The sequence below is a fragment of the Lepidochelys olivacea genome (assembly GCF_965140295.1).
Source record: "Lepidochelys olivacea isolate rLepOli2 genome assembly, chromosome: 4".
Taxonomy (NCBI): domain Eukaryota; kingdom Metazoa; phylum Chordata; order Testudines; family Cheloniidae; genus Lepidochelys; species Lepidochelys olivacea.
In genome coordinates, this window is record NC_140414.1 from 63745381 (window position 1) to 63771145 (window position 25765).

Here is a 25765-nt window from a genome sequence, read left to right on the forward strand (position 1 = left end):
AGCACTATAGTTGCCCAAATCTTGGGTTTCTGAAAAAAGCAAACTTAAGCCCAGTGTTCTAAAAGGACCCAAAAACTTTCTGTGGGCATGTTGTAGTGGAAAGCAACATGTAGGGAAATGACAAAAAAATCAAGCACTTTAAAAAGCCATAGCATGGTTTTCAGATTGATATTCTAGTATGATCTCTTTTGGTTCACAAATATTATATATGAAGTCAATGTTCTGAAACTGAATTATTGGAAGTGTCCAAAATAAACCCCAAACAAAGCAAGAAAAATGACAAGTCAGTTGGCTCTCAGTTCAGAAATGTGGCTTTGATTGGTTGTCAAGGCCATTGATATATTTGGTTGGTTTGGGCCCTGAATTTGGAATAGGTTTTGGTTTTTTGGTTTTTTTAAACCTCTACAAATGTGTTCTACCATTTATACTTTGTTTTTCTTTTATCATGTCTCTCCCCTTCAGGTGGATAATGAAGATAAACTGTCCGGTTCCAGTTTTGTTGCTATTCAGTTTCCTTTTGTGCTGCTTCTTCACTAGCACAATAGCATTGTTGATTGTATTTATAATTCTACAGATGAAAGCTGACTTTAATAATAATAATAAAAAAAACAACTTTTCATTCAAATCAACAATTTGCTATTCCATTCATATTTTAATATCCAGATATAGGGCCGAACACACACTCGAGTGCTACTGTTCAGATGTGAGCAGTGACAAAAATGATGACTTTACCAGCATTTTTATGTATTCCAGTGCTATGTTCTGTTCTTTATTTTAGCCTTTGATAGCAAATGTTCATGTCTCCAATTCTTGCCAGAGATGAGAATTCTCTAATTTCTATCTGTAAGGTTTTTGCTCATTGTGTATTGAATACAGAAGGTTTTTTTTTTTTTTTTTTCTTATTTCCGGATATACTGATTCTCAGTCTGTAAATGTTTTCTCAGTGCACTGAAGATGGTGTAGATGTCTGATCAGATCTGGCATATATAGTTCAGGCATGATAGAGATTAAGCATGATGAAGTGCCTGGTGAACTGGTGAATTTTAACCTAAAAATTAACTGGTGTGCAAAAAGTGGTCGTTCCCCTTTTTTCCCCCCACTCATACATTTTTTTTTGTTAAGTTTAAATTGTTTTCAGTAATATTTTGAGGCTTCTAAACAATGTTAGGTGTAGAAAAATGTGTATCTGAAACAATTGCCATTGGGTGAAAAATATGCTTAGTGAACTGTGACTTCACTGCAGCATACACACAAACTCAGGAGATTGTCAGTAACTGTTATTGCCTCAAGTAGAATTTGGGGGAAGTAGAATAAATACAATCATTGAGAAGACCGGATCAGCCAAAGAATGGCCAAATGTAGGTGTCACATTGTTCCTCATGAAATGTAAATTGTTTTAAGATTACATAGAATTTTAATGTTTTTAAGTCTGAAGGACCTTGTATGACAGGAGTAACTCTGTTTTCCATTTGCTCTTCAGTGGGTGTGTAATTTTAAAACAAACCACAATATTGCTGAATAGAAGATAGTGGAAGAAAATAAAAAACCTTACTGATATCACTATCCGAGTGTGTGCTGTTTTTGTGTGTTCAGAGTATAGAACAATAAATAAACTACTTATTTTCTAGCATTTTTTTTCACTTCAGTTCACGTAATGATGTGAAACTGAGCAAACCCAGCATGACGCATCCTGATTCACTGCCTCACAGAAACAGATCTGAAAAGAACTTTCTTTTCATATTGGGGTGGAGAGAACTTGTTTCTAAAATTGTTTCTCTTTGTATACATCAACTGTTACCTAGCTTTCTAGGTTTATTATCTTCAGATATTGATGGTTCATGAATTCTCCAGAGCAGGGATCATCATTCTTAAGTGTATGGAAAGCATCTAGTACATAGTAGGTACTAGTGCTTTAAAAAAAAACGTAATTGGAGCCTGGTACCAGATCTAAACACCTCTGAACTTCAGACCGATGTTTAGATCCAGATATTTAATGTGCTCACAGGTGCTGTATGTGGTGGATTCTTTATCCAGCTAGCTGTAAGGAGACATTGTGGCTCTATAGAGGGCTTCTTCTGCAATTGGTGGGAGAGAGGGAGGACAGAGAATTTACCTGGACAGAGCAGGAAGTAGCTGAACCAGGTGTGAGTGGGTGGAGGGGAGGGCACTGCCCTTCTAGGTGGCTGAAGATGAGGGGGGACATACTGCAGACAGTTATGAAGAAGCCCTCTCTTGCTGCAGTCGGGCGAGCAATTCCCACCTTTGGAATCAGAGTAGGGCTGGTTTTCTTCATGACGTGCTTTGGGCATTACACTAGTTGCCTTTATACTTGGGGGGTGGGAAGGAATTTTTCCCTTGGTGTCAGACTGGCTGAGGCAGGATGTGGATTTTTGCCTTTCCACAGCACATCAAGGAGCCTTGGGGGAGTCAGGGAGGTTAGGTTAAAACATTGTAACTTAATAATTTAAAAAATGGTGCAGATTTTCAGTGCAGGCACTTGTTACAGATAGGATACAGTTATCAGATATCATGGATTGGAGGGAGATTTAGAGGAAACTATCCCTGAAGGAACCTGGGGAAGGGGGGTTCTGGGCTCCTAACATCTAGTATAGCAGGAAGCCAACCCCTTTCCTTTTATAGCCCTCTTAACCCGCTAGCTGTGACCAGTTTGGGAAGGGGATGATCTGATGGCGTCCCTCCCAGATAGGTGAAAAGGATTTAGGAAAGAGTGATGACAGGTGCTGTATGATTTATTGCAGGGTATTCCCAGATGTTTTAAGTGAATAAACTTGTGGCTTAATTAAACCCCACCCATTGTCTCCTGTCTGTCTTCTGGTGTAGCCGGACAGTGACCCTTGCCCTTTAGGCTGACCAGCAGCCATGGTCCAAACAATCCTGAACTTCGGGTTGAGTGAGTTTTGCCACTGGTTCCAGACTTTGACCTTTGAGCTCATTTCTAATTCACTACGCTTTCTGTAGGTAATAAGCAGGTAATCAGTTGTGTTTTCCTACTATGTGTATATAGAAGGAGATGGCAAGCATTTGTGATGATCATATCTGAAGCTTTAAGATTGTGTTTTATTTCCACTAAGCTTTTTTTCTTCTCTATATAACATGCATTCATACATTTTTGTTAAAATACTTTTTTTTTTTTTTTAACCATGTATCAAGAGTGAATGTGTTGGTGTCTACTATGCTGGTTAATGAAAGCTATCTTTTTAATCTTGTTCAAAAAGACCATTTACATTTTTTGCAATAAACGGATCAGAAGAACTTTTTTTGTTACGCTGTAGTCAAGGAAGTGTGTTTTACGAGAAAAGTTATAACTCCAAGCTGCACTGAACTAATATTCTGTACAAATTAAACTGATTGCATTACAGTGCCCTGGAAACAGTAATGTTTGAACCAATACTTTATATCAGTTTATTGGAACAGTCATCTTTTTGTGCTTATCCTTGCTTCCCTCTGTGTTTTTTGTATTAACAGTTACATGGAGTAACTATTAACTCTGGGCTGTTAGCATCTAAAACTTGATGTTTTTTTCCCCCATAGTTTACTTTTTAATTTGAGAGGGCCAGAATCCCAAAGCATATTTTGCAGTATGCATTGAACAGTTTAAGAATACTTCTTTGGATTGGAAGTTAGAATTTGAGCTGCTTGCATTGTTGTCATTTCCACGTGGGGACTAAATCTGTAAGGGAAGACTCACCCACAGGAAGAGGAGGAGGAGGATCAGTTGGATGGGCCCTAAAATTGACATTTATAAATGTTATGTCATCTTTAAAATGAGTTATTTTAAAGACCATATTTGATCATCTACTCATGCCTAGCCCTCACTTTTGTGAAAGACAAAAATCAGTGGATCCACATCTCTGGAAGAATTCATTACTGGGACACTAATTTCTTTGTAAGGCTATGCAGGAAAGAAAACTTTTCTATAATTGAAAATATGACTGGATATCCAGCTATGACATGGTCGTACATAACAGCATACCACATACTTGTATTAGGCATACCACAAAAACTTAGGTTATATTATTGAGTTACCTGAATCAGAAGCACAAACACTATATTTGTGTTTGAGCAAATTGAGGTGAAAGCATCATGATGAGCAAAACAAGGAAGGTGATAGAAAACACCTGCTGAATACTCTTAGATTAGCCACCCATGATTGATCAGGACATGCAGAAGAATGAAATGCATGCATGGATGGATTTTTAGAGCAGAAAGCTGCAACTTTATCATCTTTAATGAAGGGGACTAACTCTGATCCCCAAAATATCAGGTATGTACTTGGTCTGATGCTATATTATTTGGCTTCCATGCCAAATAATTAATATTCAGGGTTGGTCCCTTTCAGCCTAAGCCCTAGGATTCAACCCACATCTGAGTCCTTTTGCCCTCCTTCTGAAAGGGGAAAGGAGGATACATATGACGGGTACTTCAGTCTGCAAAGATGTAAGGTCTCCACTTTTCCCTGAGGCCTAATAGATCAACTAGCCATTTCCTTGGTTTCTTACTCTGACAGCTGGTCCCTTTGAACATCTCCCCTGCATTAGCTACAAGTTGTGACAAAATTGTATTTACATGTTTTAAAAAAAAAACAACCCTGAATATTGTTCCAGGGTGCACAGCAAGCAAATGCAAGTCCCTGACAGCGAATACCCAAACTACTATTAATATTATGGTAGGAAAAATGTAATGCACAGTGTAATTTAAAAATGACATTTGAAAAACCCAATCCAGTTCTTAAAACAGAGAGATTGTTTGAGCAATGAGGTTTATAGTGTGCTCCTTTTTCCTAACTTGGCTCTTTCTGTAATTTGTAATACTTTGTTCGAAAGGAGGACTAGGGTTTCTAGGCATCATGGAAGAAGTGTATTTTAAAGAGCGGCTGGTGGAAGCATAGCAAACAAGTTCCAGGCATAGATCTGACACTTTTGTTCCTGTATTGGCTTATGAAAAGATGTTACTTCTCCCCACCTCTGTAAGTACATGCTGATTCATTTGTCTGCATGTGCAATTTGAAAGATTCCTGAATCTTAAAATGATTTTATATGGGTTTTCTGCCTTCTCAGTAAAGCAGTTCAGAGAGCCCTAAGAGGCAGTAATTAGGATTGCTTATTAGTTCTGTTGCATGTCAAGGTGACTGAATGAGAAACTAATCCAAACTGGTACAATGTTTGTTTTCTGTATTCCCAATTTGTCTTTCCTGTTTTTAAAATGTGTTAATCTAATGAGCTGTCTGCAGTATCCCCATTCATTATACTATATACAAATAGTCCAGTTTCAGTTAGTTGGCTGCCATAGCACATGTGACTGGCAGACCTGTATGGGAATATGGTGCGCAAGTATACCTTGGGTATGTTAATGAGTATGGATGTTTACTCTTTGAGTAGTACAGCATTCATAATGCATGACAGTATTCCAGTGCTGATTTTCTTTTATGTTTATCACACTGCCATTAGGTAAGGTGAAGAGAGCATCCCCAGGCTCCATTTCCCTCTTTGCATTCTTTACAATTCACAATTAAGAGAGTATCTTTAAATTTTTAAGTACTTTGGAGGGGAGTGCATACCATTTAAAGGATGTTTGGTAATTTCCATTTATTTGCATTGCAAAACCTTTCAGTGAATGTTATAAAAATAGAACACCTTTGTGGGTTAAAAATGTAGCCATTGTGATGATGGCATTTAGAGACAAAATACTGATAAAAGTAAATGTTAGGATATTTCCATCAGAAAATATTAAAACACTGAGATCCATAAAGGGCCCAGTTCTGCCACACTTACTCACATAGAGTAATATTACTCCATAGATAGTTCCATTGATTATTCCACAATAAATCTCAGTGAAAAGTACTACTCCCCAGGGTTAAAGATGGCAGAATCAATTACATGTAGGGTTGCCATTTTGGTTGGACGTATTCCTGGAGGTTTCATCACATGACAGCTTTAATTAAAGATAAATCTTTAATTCCTGGAGACTTCAGGACAATCCTGGAGGGTTGGCAACTCTAAGGGACAACATGGAGGAAAAAAATACATCCTGGATCCTTTGCACACCCAGCTCTCCCAATCAAGGGGAATTTGAGGGGCAGTCTTGGGTGCACAAGGACAACAGCTGTGATGTGTCATTCCATATTTTTTATGAAAATTATGATATGAATGACAGAACTGCAATACTTTATGCAAGATGGCTAATGTGAGATATAATTGGAAAGGTTATGATTTACTGAATGTGATTATACAATGTGTATGCCTGTATAATTTCTAAAAAAAAAAAAAAAGAGGAGTCCTTGTGGCACCTTAGAGACTAACAAATTTATTTGGGCATAAGCTTTCGTGGGCTAGAACCCACTTCATCAGATGTATGAAGTAAAAGATACAGGAGCAGGTATAAATACATGAAAGGATATGGGTTGCTTTACCAAGTATTAGGTCAGTCTAACAAGATAAATCAATTAACAGCAGGATACCAAGGGAGGAGAAATAACTTTTGAAGTGGTAAGAGAGTGGCCCATTACAGACCGTTGACAGGAAGGTGTGAATAACAGTAGGGAGAAATTAGTATTGGGGAAATTTAAGTTTAGGTTTTCTAATGACCCAACCATTCCCAGTCTTTATTCAGGCCTAATCTGATGGTATCTAGTTTGCAAATTAATTCCAGTTCTGCAGCTTCACATTGGAGTCTGTTTTTGAAGTCTTTTTTTGTTGAAGAATTGCCACTTCCAGGTTTGTTATTGAGTGACCAGAGAGATTGAAGTGTTCTCCTGCTTGTTTTTGAATGTTATGATTCCTGATGTCAGATTAGTGTCCATTTATTCTTTTGCATAGAAACTGTCCGGTTTGGCCAATGTACATGGCAGAGGGCTTTGCTGGTACATGATGCCATATATCACATTGGTAGATATGCAGGTGAATGAGCCCTGTATGGTGTGGCTGATGTGGTTAGGTCCTATGATGGAGTCCTTTGAATAGATATGTGGACAGAGTTGGCACCAGGATTTGTAGCAGGGTTTGATCCTTGGGTTGGTGTTTTTGTTGTGTGGTGTGTAGTTGCTGGTGAGTATTTGCTTCAGGTTGGGGGGCTGTCTATAAGCAAGTCCTGGCCTGTCTCACTGGTGGGAGTGAGGGGTTGTCCTTCAGGATAGGTTGTAGATCTTTGATGATGCACTGGAGAGGTTTTAGTTGGGGGCTGTAGGTGACAGCTAGTGGTGTTCTGTTACTTTCTTTGTTGGGCTTGTCTTGTAATAGGTGACTTCTCAGTACCCTTCTGGCACTGTCAATCTGTTTCTTCACTTCACCAGGTGGGTATTGCAGTTTTAAGAATGCTTGATAGAGATTCTGTAGGTGTTGGTCTCTGTCTGAGGGATCAGAGCAAATGCGGTTGTATCTTAGAGCTTGGCTGTAGACAATGGATCGTGTGCTGTGGTCTGAATGAAAGCTGGAGGCATGTAGGTAAGTATAGTGGTCAGTGGGTTTCCGGTATAGGGTGGTGTTTATGTGACCGTTGCTTATTAGCACTTATTAGCTTATTAGCACTGCCTATTAGTGTCTAGGAAGTGGACCTCTTGTGTAGACTGGTCCAGGCTGAGGTTGATGGTAGGGTGGAAATCGTTGAAATCTTGGTGGAATTCCTCAAGGGCCTCCTTCCCATGGGTCCAGATGATGAAGATGTCATCAATGTAGCGTAAGTAGAGTAGGGGCGTTAGGGATGAGAGTTGAGGAAGTATTGATCTAAGTCAGCCATAAACATGTTAGCATATTAAGGGGCCAAGCGGGTACCCATAGCAGTCCCACTGACTTGAAGGTATAAATTGTCCCCCATATGAAATAGTTGTGGGTGAGGACAAAGTTCAGCCATCAGGTTTGCCGTGATGGTATCGGGGATGCTATTCCTGATGGCGTGTAGTCCATCTTTGTGTGGAATGTTGGTGTAGAGGGCTTCTACATCCAGAGTGGCCAGGATGGTGTTTTCTGTATCTGAAGTTAGGAATGTTGGCTATGTATCTGTATTTCAACTATGCTACTTGGCCTTCCTGTGGACCCTCCATACTGCCACTGACTCATGGATGCTGTGATCTTACAGGGTCAGGTGGTCTTGTCACCTGATACTAAACACATTACTTAGGACTTCTTGTAACTTTCCACTGTAAGAGAAGGGGAGTCAAACTAGGAAACAAAGGACTCCTGCCTTATGCAACTCCTATTTAAGGGTGGGGAGTGAGGTAATCCAGGTAGTCAGTTCTCCCCTGCTACCCCACCCAAGGTGACTGCTGGCAACAACTAAGACTGAACAGGGGGAAATGACTGAACTCAGGCTGGAAGGGCATCTGGCCTGTGAAGAAGATTATTAAAACCACATTTAGGGTGAGAACTTGCATGTAACCGGTTTCTTTAGTGCATTAAGCTTAGTTTGCATGCTCTGTTTTATTTTCTTAGTAATCTGCCTTGTTCTGTCTGCTACCTTCTTAACTACTTAAAATACACCTGTTTATAGTTAATAAATGTATTTCTGGTTTACAATATAACCTAGTTTATGTGGTTTCTAACTGGAGGAGGAGGGGCAAGAAGTTGTGTACGCCCTCCTCCACATTGACGGAAGAGGTGAATTTCATAATATATCTTTGGGTCTGTACTCCGAGGGAGGTGGACATCTGACTGCTGGAGCAAGTCCCTTAAACCGAGTCTTCCCAGAGCTGATCTGCAGCTGGATTTGGCCCTGCCTGTGTATGTGTGTTAGAGGAGGTTTTAAGAGCTTGGCTCAGCAAGACAAGCTAAAGAGGGCCCATGCTGGCAGAACAGGTAGACTCAGTGGTATCTCAAAGCATCAGGTGGCTTCCCAGAGCTTTGGCACAGCAACACAGATATCTGTATTTAAAGTATTACTTAACACCACAAAATCACTTTGGCTTCTGAACCTCCTGATAGATTTTAAAAAAATTAATTATAACTTAATTTTTATTTCTTTATAGTAATCTGAATGTACATTTTCTTGTACTCATTTGAATTTAGCAGATCAAATAGAAAGCCATAAAAATTAAACTTCAAAAAACCTCCCAATTAATTGTAAAAATGTTACATTAACTACCTTTAAATGACAAAGGGTCTCCCTGGGTTTCCACCTCTTTTTTTCTTTTGTTGTTGGTCTCAGTTTATTCTTGTTTCTGTGCTGACCTGAACCAACCATTCCAAGGTTTGTATAACTGTGTGGAAGCACAGCCTTTGCCTGGAAGACCACTGTTTGTGTAATGTCTCCAGGGGGCAGTGTACATTTGCAAGCTCCAGGTACTTAGTATGGCAGAAGACTGTAGTGATGTTACATGTGCCACCTAAAGGAACTTGAAAGGAAATCAAGTCAGCCAAGTTCATGCTCACGTGCTTTCATTCTTTAGAACACGGGGTGAAAGCTTCTGGTGTTTTAAAAGTACCTTGTTCTTGCTAAAGGCAAAGGGACCATTGTATGCCTCCCCTCCCCCATCCTACTGTGTATTCTTATGTCACAATGGTGTAGTTCAAGTTTTCCTTTTAAGGGAGGGAGATCTTAAACTTATGACTCCACTGAACTGTATGATTCATCTTTCTGTATTTACACGTTTTATCTTTTAATTTTCTTTCTTAGTGTAAATAACTCTTATTTTTAGACTAGCCACTCCAGTAGTAAGATGAAATGTTGTTGTGCAAAGTCCAACAGTATTTCTTGATCTGCATTGGGCTCTGCATTTAAAGCACTTTTGGAAAGAATCTGCTATGCTGTGAATTTTTTCCCCCATGTACTGCTGTGACTAAAAGTACCTAAAGAGAAGGACAAAACACAATGTCTTGGGAACATAGTTTTCAGGGACTTTTTTTATGGCCAATGAGCATGAGCTACATTTTGTTTAATTCTCCACATTTTCTAGTCTGCACTTGTTTCTAGGTTTTGCTGTAATCGTCTGTTTCCTTTGTGTAACACAAGCTGCTGGAAAACATGGTGTTAACTTTTATTGGAGCTTTTAAAACTAATGACTAAAGAGAGGTGATTAATATTACCCACTACTCAAAAATAACATGAGTTTAATTTTTTCCAGAGTATGATGATAAATTAGAGGGTTTATCCCAGATGATCAAAACTGCTTTAAAATGTGAAAAATTTCAGTCTTTCCTTATAGAGCTCCAGTTGGTGCAATTTCTAAACAGCTGCACGTGTTAATATACAATAAGCATTGTATTGCTTGGCATATGCAGACAGATCAGGATTGCTCACAGGAGGATTGGTGGATTGACCTGTCCAGAGCTTCCTATAATGTTTGGAGAGTTTGAGAGCTAGATATGCATAGGGTCACACTTAGAAATCTGTGTATTTTATTAGGGTTTGTTTTTCTTAATGCTGCTCACAGCTATAGTGAGAAATAGTGTGTCTGGTATACATCCTCCCATTTCCACACATAAGTGTTTGTGGTCTGGAGCAAGCTCAAAGATGCTTGCAAAATATATGTATAAAATCATCTGTTTTAAATTTGAAACAAATACTACAATGTGAAATGCACTGTGTTTTGGCATGTATTCCTAATTACAGTGCATCTCTCTGAGCAATGATGACCAACCATTCTGCTCATGAAATCCTTCTGCATTGTCATAATGTGTTAGGAACTTCCTGGGCTCATTGCCAGGCTTTTCCTGATGATCAGACAGCAGGCAACAAAGATTCAGCATTTGTTTAATTTCTTACTCATTTTAGATTCCCCGCAGAATAGCAGGAGTTGTCTCCTCCCTTCCCCTGCTGTTCCTCATCATGGGTATTAATGGAAGGAGATTCATTTTCTAATGATGACTGTAATAATGTGACACAACCATTGATTAAATAGTCACTTTGGAGGCTTGCCTGGATGTATTATTCTCAATATACTCTTTGTTCCAGTATTCGTCTTTTCTTTGCTTTTTTAAATTTTTTTTACTTGAGAATGAGACAATGGGCTGAATTCATCTAGAGAAGTCAGTGATTACTGATTTACTTTTAGAACATCTATTTAAGAAATATTTTTTTTCAAAATTAAATAACTGCTGAAAATTCTATAGCAATAAGTCCATGAAAGTCCATTTTGACTATGAAAATTTACAAGACTCCTTAAGACCGTTCCCTCATTAAGTCTCACTTACCTCTGCCACGATGATTATAAGATGTAAGTCAGTTATGTATTTTGTGTGTGCACGATGTGATGAAGTGGAACTGTTCTTAATGTTTCTTCTGAATACTGTAGGAGTGCCTCAGTTTCTCCTATGCATTTCTTAAGTCTCTAGGTGGTGGGATAAGGGGGTGTAATTGTTGCAGAGCAAAGGGCCAGTGTACAGAAATGGCCAACACTCTGTCTCCTGGCAACTGATGGTCTGGGCCCTTCCTCCCTGCAAGTTATTCTCTGAATATTGTGGGGGTGCCTCAGTTTCCCCTATGCAGTTCTTAAGTATCTAGGTGGTGGAATAAGGGTGTATGATCGTTGCAGAGCCCTAGAGGGCAGGTATGTGCAGGGGTCTGGACACAGAGAATGGCCAACACCCTGTTTCCTGGCAACTGATGGCCTGGCCCTCCCCCCCCCCCCTTACAAGGTGATAGCTAAAGGGTTGGAGAACAAAGGAATCAGGTGAGCTTCTGGCCTGGGAAAGGGACAAAGCCCAGAGGAGGAGGGGCTGGCGGGTGAGTCAGTTGGGGCTGGCTGGGGATGTGGAGTGAAGTGCAGACGTGGTTGTCTGGCTCACTACCCCCCAAAATGGACCCGGCTGAGGGGTCCTGTTCTCTGTACCTACAAGCTGTGTTTTAGACAGTGTTCCTGTCATCTAATAAACCTCTGTTTACTGGCTGGCTAAGAGTCACATCTGGCTGCAAAGTTGGGGTGCAGGACCCTCTGGCTTCCCCAGGACCCCGCCTGGGTGGACTCGCTGTGGGAAGCGCACGGAGGGGCAGAGGATACTGAATGCTGCAAGGTCAGACCCAGGAAGGTGGAAGCTGTGTGAGCTTTTTGCCCTGAAGACAGTCTGCTCACAGAGAGGAGACTTCACCAGAGTCCTGACTGGCTTCATAGGGAGCAGTTCCAGAGCATTACCCGGGGACTCTGTGACACACGCATGCGTGTTTTCATTTAAAACACAAATTCTTGTTCTATCAAGAAGATCATGGGGTTTAACTGAGTAACTGTGGTGTTGCTGAATCTCCTGTCACTTTCCACTTCAGACCACTGGCCTGATCCGGTAGGTTGATTTTTTTTTTTTAATAGATAGAAGATTTTTGTACCATAATGTTGTCATGACCAAATTAGTTACATAGAATATAAAAATCTTCACTTCTGTGCTCCACCCTTTCCTTGCCAGTGAGACAGGAAGAGGCATGTTCGTAAAGTTAGGTTTTTTAACATAGTGTGAAATATTAAGCTAAGATGACTTATCAAAATTGCAACAGTGGTGCACATTTATCCAACATCTTCCTGAGTCAGCTCTGAGAGAAGACCATCATTTTTTAGGACAGTATCCTGATTTGATATTATGTAACTATAACAGGATGCTCCATGGAAAAGCATCCTCATGTCCACAATGTGGTAGGAGACCGCTTTAGTCTAGGCCAGGAGGTTTCTCTGCCTGTTGAGTGACTTTCTCCAAAACTTGAGAGGAGATACAAAGGAAATCTTAGATGTTAAGGGGGCAGTTAGGAATGATCTTAATGAGAACTTGGCCAGATCAGATATTTGATCATCATTAGTTTACCCCTTTAAGGGCCCACAAGAAAGAATAAACAACCTTTGCATAATAAATTAAAATTACATACATCTCTGAAGTTTTGGCATCTGTAGCTGAGTCAGAAAGGTACCCCTGAGATTATCAAAGCCTATCTCATATGGTCCTGACCGATTAAATTGTCAGAAAATATAATAATTTTTCTGGAAACATGTACAGCCACCAGTTATTGTATCCTTTTGCTCATCATCGTCATGATGTTGTTACCCATTTTTGAAGGAAGTTCTTTGTGACAGTTTCTTATTAGCAGTTTGATATTATGATTAATCTGGGCCAGTGGAGAAGGATGTTGGGGGAAGAGACTATTATTGGTTAATTTGATTTCCCCATGTTCTGAAATACCAATCTCGACAATATCCTCTCTCTCTCTGAGGTGGAAATTCTAACCTAATTGTGAGAGCTAGTCTGTTAATTTTGTTGCTTTAGAAGTATCCAGAGGAGCTGAAAGAAGCTAGCAAGTCCTTCCTATTGTCCTTGAGTGTTCTTTACTTAATGTGCATGTGTTTCTACTGACTTCACTGGAACTACTCACATACTTAAAGTTTACATGCTTAAATGCTTTGCTGGATTGGGACCATAAAACAGTGATGTTGCAAAATTTTTTTGATTGTTCCTTTCTCCTACTGCTGCTGGATGAAATAACCCCATTAATCCTAGGCTGTTATGAAGGATTTTGAAAACGAAGCAAATTGATACAATATTGCCTTTTTTTTAACACTGTGTGTCCAAAAATCTAAGTGTTCGAAGAAACAGACATAAAGGACACTTGGGGTCAAATTCTTCTCTCAGGCTAGAGTAACTCCACAGATTTTAGTGGAGTTACTCTGGATTTACAATGGTGAGCACAGAATTTGGCCCCTGACCTCTATAGATCGGGCTACAGATTTTGTCCACCCCTGGAACAGAACATTGATACTTTCATGTGTTCTTCCCATTTTCTTCCTGAAAACTGATCTCGTTTCTGTGACTACAGTCTATCACCATATTATACATATATATGCAAAATTTGTAATTTGCACTCCAACATCACTGATTGAAAAGACATCGAACCTAATTTTAACATTTAAAAAAAACAACAGAAAAATGAAGTATTTTTGCTTAATAACCTTAAAAAGATAACCCTGACTGCAAGGGCAGAAAGTTCATCACTGACTTTCCCAGATAGCATGTATTATTTATTTCACCATCTACAATCAACAGGGATGGCCTTTAATGCAGGGGTGGGCAAACTAAGGCCCGGGTGTCGCATCCGGCCCTTCAGACCTTTTAATTTGGCCCTTGAGCTCCTGCTAGCGAGCAGGGTCAGGGGCTTCCCCTGCTCCTTGTGTACCATGGCTCTGCGCGGCTCCCGGAAGTGGTGGCATGACCCCCTATGGCTCCTACACGTAGGGGCAGCCAAGGGGCTCGGCATGCTGCCCCCGCTCCAAGTGCTGCCCCCACAGCTCCTATTGGCCGAGAACCACAGCCGATGGGAGCTGCAGGGGCGGCGTCTGCGGATGGGGCAGCATGCAGAGCTGCCTGGCTGCGCCTCCGCGTAGGAGCCGGAGGGGGGACATGCCGCTGCTTCTAGGAGCTTCTTGAGGTAAGCGCTGCCTGGAGCCTGCACCCATGACCCCCTCCCACGCCCCAACCCCCTGCCCCTGCCCACATCCCCCCCCAACCTACAAAGTCCTTAATCCCAGCCTGGAGCACCCTCCTGCACCTCCAACCCCTCATCCCCAGCCCCACTCCAGAGCCTGCACCCCCAGCCAGAGCCCTTACCCCCCCCATGCACCCAACTGCCTGCCCCAGCCTGGAGCCCCCTCCCGCACACTAAACTCCTCATTTCTGGACCCACCACAGAGCCCGCACTCCCCAGCTGGAGCCCTTGCCCCTCCTGCACCCCAATTTTGTGAGCATTCATGGCCCACCATACAATTTCCATACCCCGATGTGGCCCTAGGGCTAAAAAGTTTGCACACCCCTGCTTTAATGCCTGTGAAATACTTAGCTACAGGTTCCCCAATTTTTAGGGTGTCCCAAACTAGATGGTGGCAATTGTGGGCATTGCTGCCACCAGTGTCTTTTGGGGGGGGGGGGGGGCTTTTACAGGCTCCCTCCCTCCCTCCCAACCAGTCACTTGAAGCTGGTGACCAGAAAATCTCACTCTGGTTTTTGTACTGCATACATCTGTTTTGCTCACATTTCCCCAAATCCTCAGTCTGACCCTCTTTAATGTAGTGATCATGGTAGTTGAAGTTGGTTACTTTTGGGAGAGACAGAGTGTTGCAGTCCTACCCAAAAATTCTATGGCTGATTGTGTGTGTAGTCAAATGTCTGTTCTCTGTAGCATCAAGAAACTAGTTACTCAAGATGAGTTTGCAGGTAACTGCATAGATATTCCTCCTCTTTCCCTTTTTTTGCAGGCTTCCAGACTTGTCTGCCTGTTACACGCTTTCTTTTTTACCTTCTAGTAAATCTTGGTGCAGTGGTTTTATTTAAACATTATAGAACACTTTAACCCTGTATGGTCTACAGAATCTACTAAATGAATGAATTGTTAATGAAAAAGAAATGTTAGGAACTTCACAGCAGTCTTCAGATAGGGATAGGGCAAATGTTCAGCCAATTCCTGGTATACCCTGGCTATCAATTTGGCTGGTCTCTCATTACTTATTGAATCAAATTTCTGGATAATATTTATTTAATAAAAAGAAAAGGAGTACTTGTGGCACCTTCGAGACTAACCAGTTTATTTGAGCATAAGCTTTTGTTTGCATTGCATTTCGTTTTCGGATTCATTGCATCCGATGAAGTGAGCTGTAGCTCACGAAAGCTTATGCTCAAATAAATTGGTTAGTCTCTAAGGTGCCATAAGTACTCCTTTTCTTTTTGTGAATACAAACTAACACGGCTGCTACTCTGAAACCATTTATTTAGTAATTGTAGACCCGTTGGTTGCTTTTAAGCTGATGTTGAATCTCCTTTGGTCTCAGTTTCAGCTGTTAGTCTGGTGGCTTAGTGTTTAAGAACAATAATTAAATACACAAACATCCCCTTTTCTAGGTCAGGTCGATTTATGAAAGTAGAGGCAACTGAATAAAGCTTTGAGGTGAGCGAAGCTGTTGTGTGTGAGGGAGTCCATTGCTTAGCAGGAAACGGTTGAAATGTTCTTTTCACCTCCTTTTTAATGCTAGAGGCTGCCCAGAGGAAATTTTCCTTTTTGAAGGACAGGTCTGTCCCATTGGTGGTAGTTCTGTAATAGAGAACAGGAGGCTGACCTATTTCTGTAGGAGTGCTTATCTTGCATTTTGCTTTTTGAGGCATCAGGAAAACCCTTGAACTGTAAACCTGACAGCTACAGTCATGAATTTTAATGTAACTGTCGGCATTGTGGTGGGCAGGAGATGGCAATCGATAGTTTAAATGAAGAAAAAACCCCAAAAAACTAAGGATGATGATTACAGAGATAACGTATTCAGATAAATAGACAAAATTATTGTTTCTCTCAAAAATGAAGGGCGATGTAAGGGAAAAGGTAATGAACAATGCAGTGGTGTAACTGCAATGCATCTTGTTCAGAATGGAGTGGAATTGCCCAGCAGGATTGTAGACACCCATCATATTGGTGGGAGGGGGAGGATGGTCTAAATCAACACGCTGACCCCAACAGGTTATTGACATTTCTTTGCAGCAGTGCACGGAGAACGAACACTGCTTCACTGTGAGTGTTTCTGCTTCAACTGGTTGTCATTACTAGTCAGTTTAAAAGACACACACAATTCCAGTTATTACTGGGTGTGCTGTACACCCAGGCTTCCTTTCTTTTGTCCCCTATGTCATATGCTTCCTCTTTCCAGTATTTATACCATATCCTGTTTTTTTGAAGCTGGCAGTGTTGAAACTTGTTAGTATTGTTAAAACCTGTGCAAACAGAATTTTGCTATATCCTTTCTAGCTTTGATGTTTCAATTCAATTTGCAACTGTAGTAGAGGTTTTGTTTTCTTTTCCATAGACGCTTTCTTCACAGTGAAGAGGAACTGCTATCCAGTGCTTGTCTCTAAACAGTGCAGTCCTGTTGCCCTTTATTTGAAGTGGGCCAGCCATGCTAAATTGAACCAAACTGTGTTTACAGATCTGCGAGACTGCACTTTGGAAGAAGTGTGGCTCCAGAGCTGAAACAGACATAGTTTATCCGCTGATTCCCCAGCTGCAGGATGTTTATATGGTCCTTAAAGTTGCTTTAGAATGCATTCACTGGACTAAAACAATTGATCTGGGTCAATTTTTTTTTAAGTTTGCGTCATAAATGAGATCAACTGTGGTGTCTTGTCCAAATATAACATAGATGTATTTGAAAATTGAATTCTAAATCTTTAGTGTAGTTTAAAACCACTAAATAAAACCTTTCAAGTTGTCACAATTTCCAAGATTTACTTTTGCATGCTGCACTTTAGTGTACCATACAGCCACTTCTAGGGTCAATTCACTATTCCAGTGCTTCACATGCTATTTTCTCTTGTTTGAGCTGTTTGGGAAAAAATAAATAAGACGAAGATAAAAATTACCTTGACATTTACAATGCTGTGGAGTGGGAGATAAAATAGTGTTACAGATTTAGATGTACAGATTTGCCAAAGGGAGGGGGGAGTGCTCATTTGGCTTCCCGCTTTGTTTGTTCAGTCATCACTTTCTGCCTGTGATTTTTCCTTTCTTAAATCACTGAGTGTCATATACAGAGCTACACTGGATATATAAGTATGAGTCCATTGACAGATTCTGGTAAAAACATAGGAGCAGCCATACTGGGTCAGACTAAAGGTCCATCTAGCTGAGTATCCTGTCCTCCAACAGTGGCCAACGCCAGATGCCCCGGAGGGAATGAACAGAACAGGTAATCATCAAGTGATCCATCCCCTGTCGCCCATTCCCAGCTTCTGGCAAACAGAGGCTAAGGACACTTCAGAGCATGGTTTTGCATCGCTGCCCATCCTGGTTAATAGCTATTGATGGACTTATGCTCCAGGAACTTATCTGGTTCTTTTTTGAACCCTGTTATAGTCTTCACATACAGTGTGTGTCATAAGTGGGTATAGGTGCATTCCCTAATGAAAAAAATCCTATAGAAATTTTTTGAAGCATTCTACAGAATAATAGAAAACTAAACCATGCTACAGAATTCTAATAGCACGCTTTAAAAAAATGTAGAGAGAGGTTAAATTCTTCAGAAATTTCTAAAGAGATTTCTACAAAACTTCATTACATTTCTATAGAGCCTTAATGGTCTAATTCCTATTAAATGCTATAGGATTTTCCCAGAAGAGAGAGAGAGAGAAGGACACTGAAGTAATATCCTGTGAGTAATGATGTCACTGGATGTTTCTCTGCTGCTCTAAGTTAATCACAAAGGATAGTTATTCAGCCCCTATTTTACAGACTAAACATCATTTTCTTGATCTTCTGGAAGAAAAGATAGTCTCAGGTTCAGCTCTAACACTGTGATGTAGTTACAAATTATATTTTTCCCTTCTGATGACTCTGGGGGAAGCAATGTACTTAAAGGCAGCAGGTTATATGTGCTGGCACTGTAGCTTGATGGTTGTCATACTGACTGAAGAAGCTTCCCTATGGGAGGAGCAAACTTCCCTCGTTTGAATGTAAACACTTCTCAGAAATATATTTCTTATGGTTAGATATTTAGGCAAATCCATTATGTTTGCTTTCCTTTTTAAAAGCTACACACTGCAGCATTTCAGAGTAACAGCTGTGTTAGTCTGTTATCGCAAAAAGAAAAGGAGTACTTGTGGCACCTTAGAGACTAACCAATTTATTTGAGCATGAGCTTTCGTGAGCGACAGCTCACTTCATCGGATGCATACTGTGGAAACTGCAGAAGACATTATATACACAGAGACCATGAAACAATACCTCCCCACACCCCACTCTCCTGCTGGTAATAGCTTGTCTAAAGTGATCACTCTCGGGAGTGATCACTTTAGATAAGCTATTACCAGCAGGAGAGTGGGGTGGGGGGAGGTATTTTTTCATGCTTTGTGTGTATAAAAAGATCTTCTACACTTTCCACAGTGTGCATCCGATGAGGTGAGCTGTAGCTCACGAAAGCTTATGCTCAAATAAATTGGTTAGTCTCTAAGGTGCCACAAGTACTCCTTTTCTTTTCACACTGCAGCATGTGTTATGTATATGTATTAAATGACTTGAGAGGCAGTAGGGTCAGTCTGAAAGCTGGAGCAGGCAGCGGATATGCAGGAGACCTGCATTCTTTTTCTGACTCTGCCACTGCCTAACTGATGTTTTTGGCCCAGTTCCTTGACTTTGTGCTTTTGTTTCTCCATCTCTAAAATGATTAGAAGAACTTTAGAATGGTGGATAAGTTACATAAATTATGAGAATGCAAATTATTACTACCATTAATAGTGTTTCCAATTTCTATTTATCCTGCATAGCATATATTACTGCTGCTAAAAGGGAGTTTTCTGTATAGTGTTATCTATTTCATGTCCTGAGAATTTTCAGAATTTCTAGCTCATACTGTAATTAGTTCTCTCAGGGATCTGTTCAGCAAACAGGTCAGTTTTTGGTTAGTTGGCTTTTGGAGCATCTTACAGGCTTGTTTGGTTTAGCTGTAGTTGAAGCCAGTTATATTTTAAGAAAGTTAAGTCTCTGGGTGCTGCTATTGGATCATGCTTTCCTCTAGACTGAAGATGACCATAATCATACCTTTCTTGTGGTCATCTGAAAGGTGTCCTCCACTTTGAAGTGATGAAATACTGATTTATTTTGAGCCTGCTCAGGGTAGGGATGTAAATCTTGGTTTAAAAAGTTAACCAGTTAAACAATTAAAATTATATTGCTTAACCGTTTAACCACTAACCAAGGTAGCTCCAACAGGGGTGGAAGTTGCTCCGACTGGCCGCTGGGGTCTGCTCCAGGCTGCCAGCCTGCCTGATGCGGCCGAGGTTGGGGTCCCTCCGGCCCTCACGGGGCTGCTGGGTTAATAATTAAGGTTAACCAGTTACATCCCTAGCTCAGGGACACCTGTGATAACACAAGTGAAAAGGCTCTCTGAAAGAAATGATAGTCTGCATATTTTTATTTAAAAAAAAAAAAAGTGTTGACTTTTACTCTAACAGGATTTCCAGCACTGGATATTTTTGCTTCTTCACACCACCATATTGACCTATTATGAGCCACAGGCTAAAAAGTCCAGTCTATAGCACACAGCCTCTAATCCACTCTGCTTTGTGGGAATGCACATTTTGAATAGAGGCAGTACAGTAGCACAGGTCTGGTGCCATTGTCAGAGAGGCACCACTAGACAGTTGTTTCCTCCTGGCATATTCTCCTCAGGGAAGATGGCAGACATGCACGGGCAGTGTCTAGGCTAGGCAAATTGATTATATTTAAGCACGTAGACAGGGTTTTAAAATGTACTAGTTAAAATGTGACCATGACCCAACAGCTAATGTTTTAAAAGAAGTTAAATGCTGTCTAAACTAGCATTTAAAACATGTTATCTAACACATTTTAAACATTTATTTTCCTAAGCCTAAGCACGACCTGTGAGGTAGACCATCCTTGAAACCTTTAAAGTGTTTTTTTAAGTCCTTGTGGTGCACACCTCAATATTATCGGTTATGATAATTAGCTCCTGTGCAGTTTTACGCATGACCAAGAAAATACTTTATAAAAACTTGCTTCTGTAGACACAAAAAGAGAGCCATCTGCTATTGTCACAACCATGCAGCAGCTGGAGAAACTTTCTAAGATGACTTTCTACAAGGTTTTTATACAAGACTTTATATAATGGAAATGTATATTCGGAATACTCATATAGAGCCCTTGCGTGTTGAGCTAGAAAACAGCCAGCCAAGACTTTCAAAAGTGACTAGTGATTTGAAAACTCCAATTTTTGGCTGCCAATCTGAGACATCTTAAAAGGGGGCCTGATTTTCAGACAGTGTTGATTATTCTTTTAGGTGTCTCAAGTTAGGCACCCAAAATGACTAATTACTTTTGAAAGAGCTATTCCTTGGACAATATAACAGGGTTAATGAAAGAATTATTACTTAACCCATGGGAGTTTTCACAGTTTGCCAGCACATCATGCATTGCTACGAGTTGCTTATGTGCAGCTCTGTTGATGCCATCTTCATTGAATTGAATGACTGCACACTGTCTGACCTTCTGTTGTTAATAAATTTTTTTTAATTGAACACTGGTTTTCACTGACACCCAGGTTTGCATAACAGGCATTTGCTCCCACAGCCAGACTGTTATCCAAGTAACAGGTGTGCATTTAACAAATGAAATGAGCTAATCTAATCATAGTATTTTTCCAGAGCCAAAACCACTTTCACAGACCACATTTTGATGCTTAAATAATGTGAATAGCTGACATGCTTTTCATATTGGACTACCCACCAACACATTTCATTCAAAGGATTTTCTGCATAGTAAATGCATGAGTTTTACATGCTGAGGAAACTGGGGAAAGTAACTTTTAAGAAAATCTCTAGGTTGATGAATCTCTTTCAAAACTGCAAATGGTTGAGATATAATTAAAAAAATTAAACTGTATATTTGACTTTTGGACCTGGCAGCATTCAAACTAAACACAAACCATTTATTTGACTTACCTTTCCCTCAATAGCTCTTCTTAGTCAAGATCACCTACTTAAACTCCTTTGTATTAGAAAAGTCAAAAATTTCTTCTACAGGTCATGGGTTTATTTTAGTATTGTTTTTTTGGGAGCAGTTTGGATATTATGGTGACAAGGGCCATAAAAATAACTAAGTAGACAGAAAAGAAATTAACTCAACTTTCCAGGAAAACAGGATCATTCCAGAATTTTTATTTTTAAATATTTAGCCTTTAACTCACTATTTGATTGTTTGGACTGGACAAGTGATAAGACTTTCAATTCTTGCTAAATAAATAGTTGGTCTTCTCACTCTTTTTAAATTTTGTAAACAAGGTAGGGTTAGACCAGCCCCTTTGATTGGGGGTGGGGTTGAGGGGAGGAGTCATTATTCCAGATGTGTCTCAGCCATATGCTAATACAGTGGTTCTCAAACTGTGGGTTGGGACCCCCAAAGTGGGTCATGGCCCTATTTTAATGGCGTCGCCCGGGCTGGCTTAGAGTTGCAGGGGCCCGAAGACCAAGAGTTTCAACCCTGGGCAGCAGGGCTAGGTTATAGGCCCCCTGCCTGGGGCTGAAGCCCTGGATGCTGGGGCTCAGGCTTCAGTCCCTGCTTCTGGGGTCATGCAGTAATTTTTGTTGTCAGAAGTGGGTCACGGTGCAATGAAGTTTGAGAACCGCTGTGCTAATAGATAATTGAAGGTTGTTACTTTGAATCTCTCACTGTTGGATTATAATATTCACCTGTGTAGCGGAATGAATATCTACTATACTTGTGTTTATGTATCCATATTCGTAATTGTGACTTGATTGTGCACCTACCAGTGAATAAAAATAAACAGTGTACATTGAAACAAAATTGCTGTAGTGCTTCAGTCCCTTCTGTGACCTACGGTTGGAGGCACCATAGAAGAGGCAGGCATGCTGTGCCTGTGTAGGCCAGGCATCTGCTTCAGACTTTGGCTCAAGATGCATAGCTCCCTGACCAAATACACGGAGCTGAAGTCTCTCTACCTGATTCCTGCATGACCCTGCCACCAGCATGGTAGCTGATTTATGGTGCCATGCATCCTGCCACAGTTGCTGTTAATTCCTAATCCGTTCAGAGATGAGGGAATTAATACTGTTTAACCAGCATTAACCATGACAGCATTTTAATCCTTCCTTCCCAGATAAGAAAATGGATCCCCCAACCTCTGATTTGTGCACAGGAAGGATCTTTTCATGTAGATCTTCCACTGTAAACAAGGAAGGAGAGTGTCTTGTCTGTGCGGCACTAACCCCCTCCCCCCCACATTTCCCATAATCCCACAGAAGTCCATCCACAGGGTGCAGGATCCAGATTTGGGGAGTCTGGCCCCTGGGGTGGGGGCAGGAAGATATGTGGTGTTCCTCTAGCCACCAATGATAATTTTTAATGAAAAGTTAATGCAGCCTGAACTGCAATACCAGGAAGGAACTCAAAATAGGGGAGGAGGAATAGGGCCTCTGTGTGGGTGGCGTGGTATCTGTAGCAAATTCCTATAAGATGTGAGGTTTAGGGTGTAAACTTCTGTTCAGTTGTGGGGAAGGGGCAACTTTTCCCCCCAGGCCAGAACTGAAAACTCTGAAGGGTTTTCTTGCAACTGCTGTTTCACCCAGAGACCCTTCCATATTTTTCCATGGAGGAATGATTCCCCCCAATGGGAAGGATTTATGTTAAAGATGGTGGTCTCTTAAAAACTTATTTTGTATCAAAAGTCTGGGCAAAGAAGCAACTTCTACCTTTTGGCATAGGTATTTATTTAAAAAGATAAGAAAGAAGAGGAAAATCAGTACCATCTTAAAAAAACTACTTTCTGAAATTTTCAGTCATTGTGATTCCAGGTGTCATTGCCTTTTCATTTAAACTAAAAGCATCAGTATTAAGTACCGGTCAAATAGTCTCCAGTCAACGACACTAGATTAGATTGTTATCATGGTGATAAAGGAAAGATAAATAGGTTGTGTCATTTGGTGGAGGGAGTGTTGTACAACTGAGCTTTGTAATAGAATCAAACAAATGTTCTCGACAGCATGTTTTAGTGTACTGAGAATCTCTTACTGTAAGAGCAACATGCTGTTATCCCTGTTTTAGCTGCCATGACAACTGCACAGTTTGTGAATGCCTTGTTTGAATGATCTTGCAGGCAGCTGACTCATTGATATTCTGAGTGTCTTTCTACTGCAGGCACTAGAAACCCTCCCTGTACATCAGCCAATATTTACTATTATCACAGTGGCCAATATATGCAAACTTTATTGTTGGGCAGCTGGACCAGAAGGAAAAAATCCATTCCTTAGTAACGGTAGTTTTTGAGTTCTTTATTACCAGTACAAAATTATTTTGGTCTTGCTAAATGGTTACAGCTTTCCTACCTGATGCAGGGTTTGTAATGTTAAAGAGAGACTTATTCTTCAGAGCTCTTCTCACTTTTCCTTTCTGTGTTTGCAAATGAACATTGCTTGGAATTTCCCTCTGTGTTGTTTGTTTTTTAAAAGAGAGCTTGTTTTTTGTCAAGCCATCCTCTCCTGATCTTTGAATGTGTAATGAAGTCCTAATATTTTTATTCATAATACCATAGCCCTTTCCCTGCTAATAGATTGTGTTGCAATTAATGCAAGGACTTTGTCTTGACTTTGGGATCAGAGTGAAGCAAAGCTGTGAGGGGCATGGGGAGAAACTTCTTAAACAGTGTTGCTTTAATAACAGCATAAGGAATACAGAAAAATACTAGCCATGTAAACTTCATTTCGTATGAATGTTTGTTCTTAAATATGTTTCAAAGGCTTTCCTCCCTGCCTCCCCCTGTAATACTTAAGGTTGCTCAGGATAGGCCTAACTCAACTCCCATTTAAGTCAGTGATTCCATTGATTTCTGTGGGAGCAAAGACAGACCAATGCTGAACACATCTGAAAATCTCTCCCTATATTTTTACTTGGTTACTAGATCTGATTATTTACCTCTGACATTAGGATTCTGGATGTGAGTAAAAGGACAGGATTTAAAATGCACCGTAGCAACTTCTAAAGTCCCAGTGACACACATCTATATAATGATTATAAGTTTATCTAAAGAGAATACTCTCACATGGAGTTGCTCCCCACTACAGATAATAGTTTAGATCCTTCCCCCGTTGAAATCAACAGGAACTTTATTTTGATTCTGATAGAAACAGAATTAGACCTAAGGCACCTGAATCTGCAGAAGAGCCTGTTGTCCTGTACCTACTTTGTCCACATGTATTTCTTGCACTCAAAGTCCTTTTTCTTTCCCTCTGCTTCTCAGGATCTGAAAGGAGCACTGCCTCGATACATATTGCCATTTTCAATGCAATGGGCCATAGCTGAAGATTTGGCAATATTTACTTTACAGGCACATATACTATTAGTTTTTATTTGTACGCTGTACCTCTATTATTGTACTCTACCGAATGTTTTGGAATACAGTTTATTTCGTACAATACCTTCCACACAAAGAACGGTTTTTGTTTTTGTATGGTATTTTTCATACTAAATTGCATTGTTTAACAAATAGCTATTTATCTGAAATCTGAGCAAGGAATAAAGTGTTTAGTATGAATACTGCTAAGAAATGTTAACTCCCTCAATATCTGTCTATAACACTTAGTTCTTCTAGTGCTTTGCATCCATAGAGATCACACTGCTGATATTTGAATTTTTTTAAAGTTTTTTTTTTTTAGTACAAAGCATCACTCAGTCTAACTTGTATTTATGATTTGCATATTATTGTACTAGTGAATAGATTTTAGTAAAAAGGAAACAATTTTTAATTTGTTATAACTATTTGGTAAAAACATACTTTAATAATCTTTTATATTATTAAAATGCTCCTTTGAAAACAAGCAGAAATGTAGGGGTACTTTGCTTATAATGGGAGTAATATGAGTAATTTTGGAAGAAGGATTTTCCCATAAAGAATTAATTTGGAAATTTTAATATAAATGTCAACTTTGACACTTCAGTAATGTCTTAGTCATTTCTGTCAAAGCCATAAATATTTACACCCAATTATAAATGATGATATGTATGCTAGTGTCAGTGAAGACTACTTATTTAAAAATTGTGTAGTATTTTACATTTTTGACATTGAAGTTTTATGGCGTGTTTACTTTAAGGATGACTTTACAGCAGCAGTTCTCAACCTTTCCAGACTACTGAACCCCTTTCAGGAGTTGGATTTGTCTTGTGTACACCCAAATTTCAACTCACTTAAAAACTACTTGCTTACAAAATCAGACATAAAAATACAAAAGTGTCAAAGCACACTATTACTGAAAAATTGCTTACTTTCTCATTTTGTCTGTATGAAATTTTA

General features: G+C 40.0%; 1 protein-coding gene across 3 annotated transcripts in view; it reads left to right on the forward strand.

Annotated features, from left to right (window-relative positions):
- The window catches only part of DCLK2 (doublecortin like kinase 2), a 144419-nt gene that overhangs the window by 43811 nt on the left and 74843 nt on the right, over window positions 1–25765 (forward strand). The window lies entirely within an intron of this gene.